This window comes from Setaria viridis, chromosome 6 (assembly GCF_005286985.2).
Source record: "Setaria viridis chromosome 6, Setaria_viridis_v4.0, whole genome shotgun sequence".
Classification (NCBI taxonomy): domain Eukaryota; kingdom Viridiplantae; phylum Streptophyta; class Magnoliopsida; order Poales; family Poaceae; genus Setaria; species Setaria viridis.
Genome location: NC_048268.2, coordinates 19,182,415 through 19,192,299, shown reverse-complemented (window position 1 = coordinate 19,192,299; position 9,885 = coordinate 19,182,415).

Sequence of the window (9,885 nt, the reverse complement as noted above, 5' to 3'; positions counted from 1 at the left end):
AGTTCGGCTTGGGTCAGCTGCCGATTTATGCTTTCTTCGCCGGCCGCGCAAATTTCCAGGACGAGCTCACTAAAGGTCTCGATTACAGTTGGCTGTACGACCGGGTACCTGACTCCAGTACCATTGACTTGACCAATTGGATAGTGGCCCCTTTTGCTGTCCAACAGTTCAAACTATGGTGGGCAGAATGGAAACAACATCTCTTCTGTGCATCCCCGACAATATACTGCAACATCCTGGACCCCGACAACATTGATCCGAACGCAGAGGTATCGTTCCTTCCTCAGCTGATTTTGATGCATTTTCCCTTTTTATACCACTAACTTTTGTTTTTTCTTTCAGTCTGAGAGTCGAGTCCCCCCAAGACGCAACCGGAGCAATCGGCCGATAGAGGATCGTTATCCGTACACGGAGTTCCCCCTTATCGGCTACCATGCCCCCTCCGTTGATGACATCACCAGCCAATTGAAGCAAGCGTCGAGGAAAATTGTAAAGAAGACAAGCCACTGAGTGCGTGCCCGCACGGAATCGGCCGATCCACCGACGGCTGCATTGGCGAAAACTTTGGCTGCGCCGATTCTCCCGGTCATCGAGGAGGTTGACCCCGAAGCTGCTATAGAAGCCGGAGCGGTCGCCGCATCACTGCTGCTAGAAGCTATTCAGGTAAACTTGTATCTAAGTCCTCCTAGTTATTCTCCCAACGCTGACTCCTTCCTTATATTGGGCCGCACAAACCGTCCCGGAGGCTCCACAGCAATCGGCAACGCCCTAAGCAGAAATCAGAGCGCCAGTACTTCCTCCCACTGAGGTACAGGGTCTCTTAACTCAATTCTTTAACACTTAAACAAGGGCTTGACCGTTCTAGATGCAGACTATTGGCACGTTAATTGTACCTTCTGAACAGCCATCGGCCAGAGAGGCTCCTCAAGAGGCCGGTCCGAGCAGGACGCCAATAATCGTCGAATCCTCCTCCTCGGATGAGCCAGTCGCACCAGCTCCTGAACCGAGGGCAGCACTCCCGCAGGTACAGGTAGAGGAAATTCGCCTCAAAGAAGTAAGAGATCTATTACTCGAATCGGCCGATTCGCTATCACCGTCGGCTAACTTATTTTCCTTATACTCACTCTTTTGCAGGAACATGACACTCCCAACAACAGCCTCTTCTCTTTTGCGGTCGTGCTTTCTGATGAGGAGGAGGTTGCTTCTCCTCAAGTTACCCTGAGCTCAGTCCCTGATGACGTCCGCGCCAAGCTTGAGAGCATATGGACCCTTCTTCAAGAAGACATCGGCCGATTGGTGGAGGACGCCTTGCCGATTCGTCAACTCTTTAGTGATGTCAGCGGCCGAGTCCCAGAAGAGGCGGAAGAAGCCCTTGTACCCGCTGCATACATTGAATCGATGCGGATCCTAGTGTTCAGGGCTCTGCGCCATATGGCTGATCACGCCAAGCTGGCAAAACTCATGAGGAGGAAGACTCATACAAGCACCGGGCCCAAGAGGTACACCACCGGATCCATTTCCTTGAGAATTCCCGCTCCGATATTGTTGGCTCTATAGATCGCCTCAAGCGCCGAAGGACGGAACTCGCCAAGGAGATGGAGCAGATGACCAAGGAGATAGCCATTGAAGAGAAGAAACTTCAAGATCTTCCCTCCATTATCGCCGATCTATAGCAGGAGAGGCAGCACTTGGCCCACGAGGCCCTCAGACTTCATCGCCACATGCCAGAGGTCCCGGGATCGACGGACGACGACCAGCGGGTTCTAGACTCGGTCAATCAAATTAGGCAACGAGCGATTGCGGCCATTAATGCCCTTCTGGGATGAACTGTAAAAGTACTAGCCGTTTTGTAAGAACATTAATGTCTTTTGACCGTTTGACGCATGAACTCAATCTTGACCCATCCTTCATGGTGGCCTTTCATTCATTAGCTTTTTTACTCCGATGGGAGGCGTCTTACCAAACCTTCGCCCCTTTTCTCCCTATAAGTATCAGCCCCGTACTGCCTTCAAGGGCACTTGCCTCGCTCATCCTTTCTCCCTCTGGTTGCTTTGTTCCATCAAGCTACATCACCAAGATGTCCTCTTCATCCTCCTCCTTTTCTTGTCCTTCCGTCAACCAAGTACGAGATCTTCCTTTGCCTTTCCTTCTCCAGTATGATCTTTTAATTAGTCTGACATTGGGTAGTTGTGTGTTAATCTTTTCAGCCGAGACGCCTTAGCCCCGAACTGGAACGGGCGATCGAACTCATGTACTCCGACGAACCATTGTCGCAGGAAGACAAAGACTTGATCAGGGCCCATCGTGAAGAACTTAGAGATCATATCCCTGCAGAAGTCCAGCGAATCTGGGATCATATTGACGGAAACTGCCAAAGGCGGCCGCCAGTTGAAAGGAGTCATCCTCTCCCTCGCCCCGGTTGCCCTCGAAGATGCCGCGGCAGGAACGTCTCGACCGCTGCTGGATCGGAGCCACCCTCTTCCTCGCCAGATCGAGGCTGAAGCCGCAATGAAAGATGTGGAGGAAAGAAGCACCCGCCTCCTGATAGAATTAGGTTGGATTGAGAGGGAACTTAAGAAAAAACATGGTTAAGTATTTTTTGTTCTAAGGGCGACTTGTACCATGTCAGCCATGTGCCTTATCGTCCGTACCGAATAATAAATCGGCCAGCCTGAACGATTGTTTTTCTCCTCGAAGCGATTTTATTTTTCACATCGGCCATACGATTATCCAGGAGCTAGCTGTGTTATCTCGATATGCTCCGCAACCATTTATGCATCGACCCATATACTGGGATAGTATCTTTTCAGGTACCTCCCGTTCAAGGCCCCTATAAATTCTTCTCCTTCGATTGTCTCCAGAATGTATGTATTTCCCAGAGCGCATCGGTCGATTCTATACGACCCTTCCCAAGTAGGAGACCATTTACCGAACTTAGGGTCCTTAGACCCAACCGGCAGCACCAACTTCCATACCAGATCCCCTTGGGAGAATTGCTTGACTTTAACCTTCTTGTCGTACCACCTGGCCACTCTCTTCTTATTTTCCTCAATGCTGATTAGGGCCCTCAAACGTTGACCTGCTAAATCGTCGAGTTCCCTTTTCATGAGCGAGGAGTAGTCATCGTCCGCCAACTGATCCTGAAGCGATGTACGTCTTGACCCCGTTCTCAACTCCCAAGGCAACACTGCTTCATGACCATACACTAATTGATAAGGGGACATCTTGGTAGCCCCGTGGTAGGCCATCCTGTACGCCCATAAAGCTTCAGTCAAACATAAGTGCCACTTTTTAGGTTGTTCCTCAATCTTCCTTTTGATCAACTTTATTATCCCCTTATTGGAAGATTCGGCCTAGCCATTAGCTTGAGCATAATATGGAGAAGAATTTAACAACTTGATTCCCATATCGGTAGTGAATTCCTCGAACTCTCCTGAAGTGAACATCGTCCCTTGATCGGTTGTGATAGTTTGAGGGATGTTGAAGCGGTAGACAATGTGGTCTCTCACGGAATCGACCATAGCGGCTGATGTTACGGCCTTTAATGGAATCGCCTCCACCCATTTGGTGAAATAGTCCATGGCTACTAAAATGAACTTATGCCCCTTACTTGATGGAGGATAAATTTGTCTGATGAGGTCTATTCCCAACCTCTGAATGACCATGGCTTGATTATCGGATTCATGGCCGATGCGGGCGCGCGCTGCACGTTTCAAAATTTCTGACAATCTTGACACCCTTTATAATACTTGAAGCAGTCTTCAAGAACCGTTGGCCAGTAATATCCATTATTCCTAATCATCCATTTCATCTTATGAGCCGATTGGTAAGCTCCGCACATGCCTTCGTGGATTTCTCCCATTAGGATTTTTGCCTCCTCTGTTCCCAGGCATTTGAGCAGAACTCCGTCAATTGTTCAGTAGAACAAATCATCTTCTAGTAGTACATACTTTGTGGCTTGAAAACGCACTCGCCAGTCCACTTTCTTGGAAGGGTCCTTCAAGTAATCGGCGATCTCTTTCCGCCAGTCATCGGCTGTGAGTTCCAGAGTCATGGCGCCTTGAATTGGCCGATACCCGAATGCATGTTGAGCGAGCCTGTTAGCCTCCTCATTATAGTTTCTGGGAATATACTCAATAACTGCGGACTTGAATTCCTTCAAAAGTTGGAGGCAATCCTCGTAGTAAATTCTCAAAACATCATCTTTACATTCGGACCTTCCTGTCATTTGGTCTACAATGAGCATGGAATCCCCAAAAATTTCCATGGTGTCGGCCTTGATCTCTCTCAACAATTGGATCCCTTTCAGGATGGGTCGGTATTCCGCCTGGTTATTAGTAGCTGATGCTTCTATCGGCAGAGAGAAATCATAACTTGCCCCCCGAGGCGATATGAGAACGATGCCGATTCCTGATCCAGCCCCGCATGATGAACCATCAAAATATAGAGTCCACGGAACCTGCTCCACGATAGCGACTTTGGTCCGCAGTGCTAGGCGATGAAATCGGCCATGACTTGACCTTTGACAGCTTTGGCCGATTCATATCTTAGATCAAACTCTGAGAAAGCCAAGATCCAATTTCCAATCCACCCTTTCAAAATCGGTAATGACAGCATGTATTTCACTACATCATCTTTGCATACAACTACGCACTCTGCCGATAACAGGTAGTGCCTGAACTTGGTGCATGAGAAGTAAAGACACATGCACAGTCGCTCTACCGGGGAATACCTTGTTTCGGCATCCAGAAGTCTTCTGCTAACATAATATATCACCCATTTCTTTCCTTTGAACTCCTGTACCAGTGCCGATCCGATAGCTCGTTCATCAGCCGATAAGTATAGCTTAAATGGCTTATCAGCCTACGGTGGGACCAATACCGGTGGCGATATTAGGTATTACTTGATGTCTTCCAGTGCCTTGCGTTGTTCTTCTCCCCATACGAACTCTTGGTCGGGTTTCAACTTTAGTAATGGCGTGAAAGCTTGAATACGCCCGGACAGGTTGGATATGAATCTTCTGATGAAATTGACTTTGCCAATTAAGGACTGTAACTCGGTTTTATTCTGTGGGGCCACGACTTTATTGATAGCCGCTATGATTTTCCGGTTGACCTCTATCCCATGCTCATGAACCATGAATCGCAAAAATTGCCCAGCGGATACGCCGAAAGCGTACTTGTTCGGGTTCATTTTCAACCCATGCTTCCTTGTGCATTCCAACACTTCCCGCAAACCAGCCAGATGTTCCTGGTGTCCTTTTGACTTGACCATGAAGGCATCGATGTAAATCTCTACCAGTACGCCGATAAGCTTGTGAAATATATAATTCATGGCCTGTTGATATGTAACGCCGGCGTTCTTCAATCCAAAGGTCATTACTACCCACTCGAACAAACCGAGGTGGCTCGGGCATCTGAAAGCCGTCTTCGAAATGTCTTCTTCGGCCATTAATATTTGATTGTACCCGGCGTTTCCATCCATAAAACTAATGACTTTATGTCTTGAGGCGGCATCTATTAACACATCGGCTGTCGGCATCGGATACCCGTCCATCGGCGTAGCCTGATTAAGGTTTCTGAAGTCAATGCACACGCACAGCTTTCCGTTTTTCTTGTATACGGGCACAGTATTGGAGATCCACTCGGCATAACGGCACTGATGAATAAATTTTGCTTCAATCAGCCTTGTAATCTCGGCCTTTATATCAGGTAGAATTTTAGGATTGCACCGTTGTGCGGGTTGGTGATACGGCCGGTATCCCGGCTTTATGGGCAACCGGTGTTCAACAATGGACCGGTTCAGACCAGGCATCTCATGATATTCCCAAGCAAAACAATCTTTAAATTCCTTCAATAAATTTGTCAATTTACATTTATATTCTGGATCCAAGTTAGCACTAATGTACGTTGGCCTTGGCTTGGTGTCATCACCTAAATGTATCATTTCTAATGAATCGGCCGACGTAAACCCATGCCCCAGCTTCCCGTCTTCTCGAACGAATTGATCCATTTAAACGGAATCTTCAGAGCCGACTGCTCGGATCGGCTGTAGGCCAAAATTGGACACTTTCAGGAAGTCAGTGTCCCAAGTCCTCCCGGATATGCAATTGACGTGTTCGTAGCTCCATTGTTGCACGTCGGCCACAGCAACGCTGTAGGTGGAATCGACGGTGACTATTTTGATGTTATCCCCGACCCATTGTACAAGGCATTGATGCATTGTGGACGGGACGCAGCAATTTGCATGTATCCAGTCGTGACCGAGTAACATATTGTAGGACCCTTTGCCATTAATAATAAAGAAAGTAGTGGGAAGGGTCTTATTGCCGATGGTGAGGTCGACGCAGAGCGTGCCGCGGGCGGGAGACACATTGCCTTCGAAGTCCTTGAGCAACATGTCCGTCTTGGTCAGATCTTCGTCGCTTTTACCCAATTTCCGGAACATGGCGTACGGCATGATGTTGACTGCAGCGCCTCCATCTACTAGTAGTCTGGTGACAGGTCGGCCGTTGATGTGCCCTTTGAGGAACAACGCCTTGAGGTGTTGTCGTTTTTCATCTTCGGGTTTCTCAAAAGTGGCTATCATTGGCTCCAAAGCCAATTGCGCCATGTGTTCCTCCATCTTTGATGTGTCATACCGATCGGCAGGAGCCATGAATTCCATAGGCATGTTGAAGACCATGCTGACATCAGCTGCCAATTCTTGGTTATCATTGCCTTCCCTGTCATTTCTTTTGGGGCGCCAAACCTGAGATCTATCGTTCTTCTTATCCACTATCTGTCGCTACTCTTCCTCCTGTTGCTCCCATTGGTGCAGACGTTGGATCCTTCTTTTTTGGGATTTGGTCAACTCGTTAGGGCACCACCCGGCGGTCTGGCACGCTCCCATTCTGGCTCCTGCCCCAAGGGATTTTCATCTGACACCCGAGCATCGGCCATTTCTTCCAGCCAATGGTGTGCACTGACCCTGCCCCCTGGTCGGTCGCGCTGGTCGGTCCTACCCCCTGGCCTATCGTATTGCTCGTGTCTGTCCTTTGGCCGATCATATCGGCCACTCCTGTCCCCAGCCGATCACGCACTGAAAGGCGCCGATCCTCTTGCTCGCGCCAGTTTTTGCTGATTGGCTCTGATCCTCTGTCTCTGGAAGGAGACCTTCTGGACGGGCGGTTGTTGTGATATGGACCGCTGCATTCTGGGCAAGTATCGGCCGATGGCAACCTGAGGTTATTTTTCCAGCAATGGATGAAGCACGGGCATCGCCAATGATCTTCGTGTCGTCGCATCATTTCTTTGCGAAATCTTGAACTTTCCTGTTGCCGCTGGTATTTGTCGAGCAAGAATTGGGAAGTGACGGGTCTACGTGGTCCTTCCGATCCTTCGCCCTCATCATCCATCCGTCTCTTCCCTTTAACATCTTCGGGCGCAGCTTGATTCCTGGGGTCCACGACGCCGCTCTTTTTAGGTGATTCCGATGTCAGCACTTTAGTTTGAAGTGCATTTCTTCCTGTATCAACCATGTTGGTGGGGAAAGGATGCTGATCAATCTTCATTGGCTTTGCTAGCTTTGTTGGGACCTCGAACTTGAGCCTGCCTTGCTCAATGGCTGATTGTATCTGCTGACGGAAGATCTTGCACTTATTTGTGTCATGGGACGTGGCGTTATGCCATTTGCAATACTTCATCTTTTTCAGCTGCTCGGCCGATGGGATCGTATGGTAGGGTGAGAGCTTGATCTATCCTTCTTGGAGGAGTTGGTCGAAAATTTTGTCGGCCTTTGACGTGTCAAAACCGAATGCCTCTGGTTCCTTTTTCCCGAAAGGACATGATATCGGCCTTTTCCCCTTAACCCACTCTGCTAGGCCAATTTCCGCTTCCTCTTCGGATTCAGATCCTTCTAAATATGCTACCTTCTTCTAAAAATTTCTCCGCTGATCAAAGGGGCATACCACCTGACCAGACAATCGGTGCACGATTTGACTCAGACTTTCAAACTCCTAGGAAGCATACTTCTCTTTGATGTGCGGCAGGAGATCTTGGAAGGCTATATCAGCCAGCTGTGCATCGGTCAAGACTAGGGTGTAGAACTTGTTCCTGACCTCTCTGAACCTCTGCACATATGTGGACACTGGCTCATCGCTTCTTTGCCTGAGGCTGGTCAGATCTGAGAGCTTTATCTCATGCACTCCCGCGTATAAGTACTTGTGGAACTGCTTCTCCAAGTCGACCCAAGTAACTATGGAGTTGGGTGGCAGCGAGTGAACCATTGGAAGGCTGATCCGGACAGGGATGATGAGAAAAGACGCACCCGCAGGGCATCCTGTGTAGCCGCCTCTCCACATTGGATGATGAATCTATTCACGTGCTCCACAGTTGAGGTGTCATCAAGCCCCGAAAACTTTGTGAAGTCGGGAACTTTGTACCGATGGGGAAACGGCAGTAGATCGTAGGCTGGCGGGTACGGCGTTCTGTACGTGTAAGTTTGTACTTTTGGCTTTAACCCGAATTGATCTTGAATCACCTCTGCTATCCTTGCCATCCAGTCTACTTACTGTTGATGAACTACTGGCTGGGGAGCCGGCACATGTTGGTAGATCGGCGGTGGGATGAACGGGTGATGAACGAAGGAGTGCGGCGGGTTATGCGGTAGCGTGGCTGCTGAGTGGTTGGGATCTGGTGTCTCAGCGAACCGGTCGCTTCATCGTATAGTATAATCAGTGCAGCACCCCGGAGCGCTTCAGCAGTCTCTGCCCCCCTGCAACCTTCTGACGTGGCCAGTTGATACTGTGGGATTGTCGGCTGAACGGTCGATTGGAATGGTGCCTGGGTCGGAGAGCCTCCATAGCCGGCTGATTGATCTTGGACGGCGGCCGTCGATGGTGCCCCCAAGGTACTGAATTTAATGGTGATGATTGCGCGGAGGAAATCTGAGCAGTTTGAGGTGGCACTTGTGACTGGAGGTATGGCGCACCGTTGTATCCTGGGTGCACTGGTGGTAAAGAAGCACCGGGTCCTCCATGTTGAGCTTGGGTCGGCTGAGGAGCCGAGTGAGACGTGCTTGGAAAACTCCTGACCGGGGCTGTAATAGGTGGGACGTACGTCGGCCCCTGATATCCTTGAGATACGCCATTGGCCAGGGAGCTGATGACGACATTGTATATCATGTTGGTTATCACCGGGGATTGATCGATGAAAGCCTGGTAGACAGACTGCTGAACCATCTCAGACATCTTGCCTGAGTCCTCGGCGATTGTGATCTGGCAGGGAGTTGGAAAAGGAGCTTTCTTGACAGTCTCCCCACTCCTGGTACGACTGAAAGATTGCAGGCATGTTTTCCGGTATTGTGGTATCTGCCTTTCCAATTCTTCCTTCTGGTCGTCCTTGAGATCTGCTTCCGTCACCTCGATGACGTTGTCTTCGGAGATTTCGGTAGCTTTCAACATAGTGGAGGTTGAAGTGGTCCCACAAGGCATGCCAAAAGGGTGTTGGCGCTAAAAGTCAGCCGATTGACTCTCAGCGTCGGACACACGACCCGGGAGAATCTACTTAGCTCCTGTTCGGGTAATCGCCCTGGTGCAGTTTGCGCGGCGTGCCAGCCAATCTAACATGTTGATTGGCAAGGAGAAAACGTGTCAAATTCCAGGGGTTGCGATCGGCTAAGTTTCCGATATCGAGGAAGCATATCAGCGAATCGGCCGATTTTCTATAACAAGGTAATCGGCTATGGTACAGCCGACAACTAGGCAGCGATTATGAAGAAAACTACTGGAGTAAACTAGATAACGCTACAGGAGCAACACTTGAAATAGATCTAATCGGTGATAAACAAGCCAAAAGTTCTAATCTCAAGCTGGATAACTGGTGATAAAACTAGAACAACAGGTAA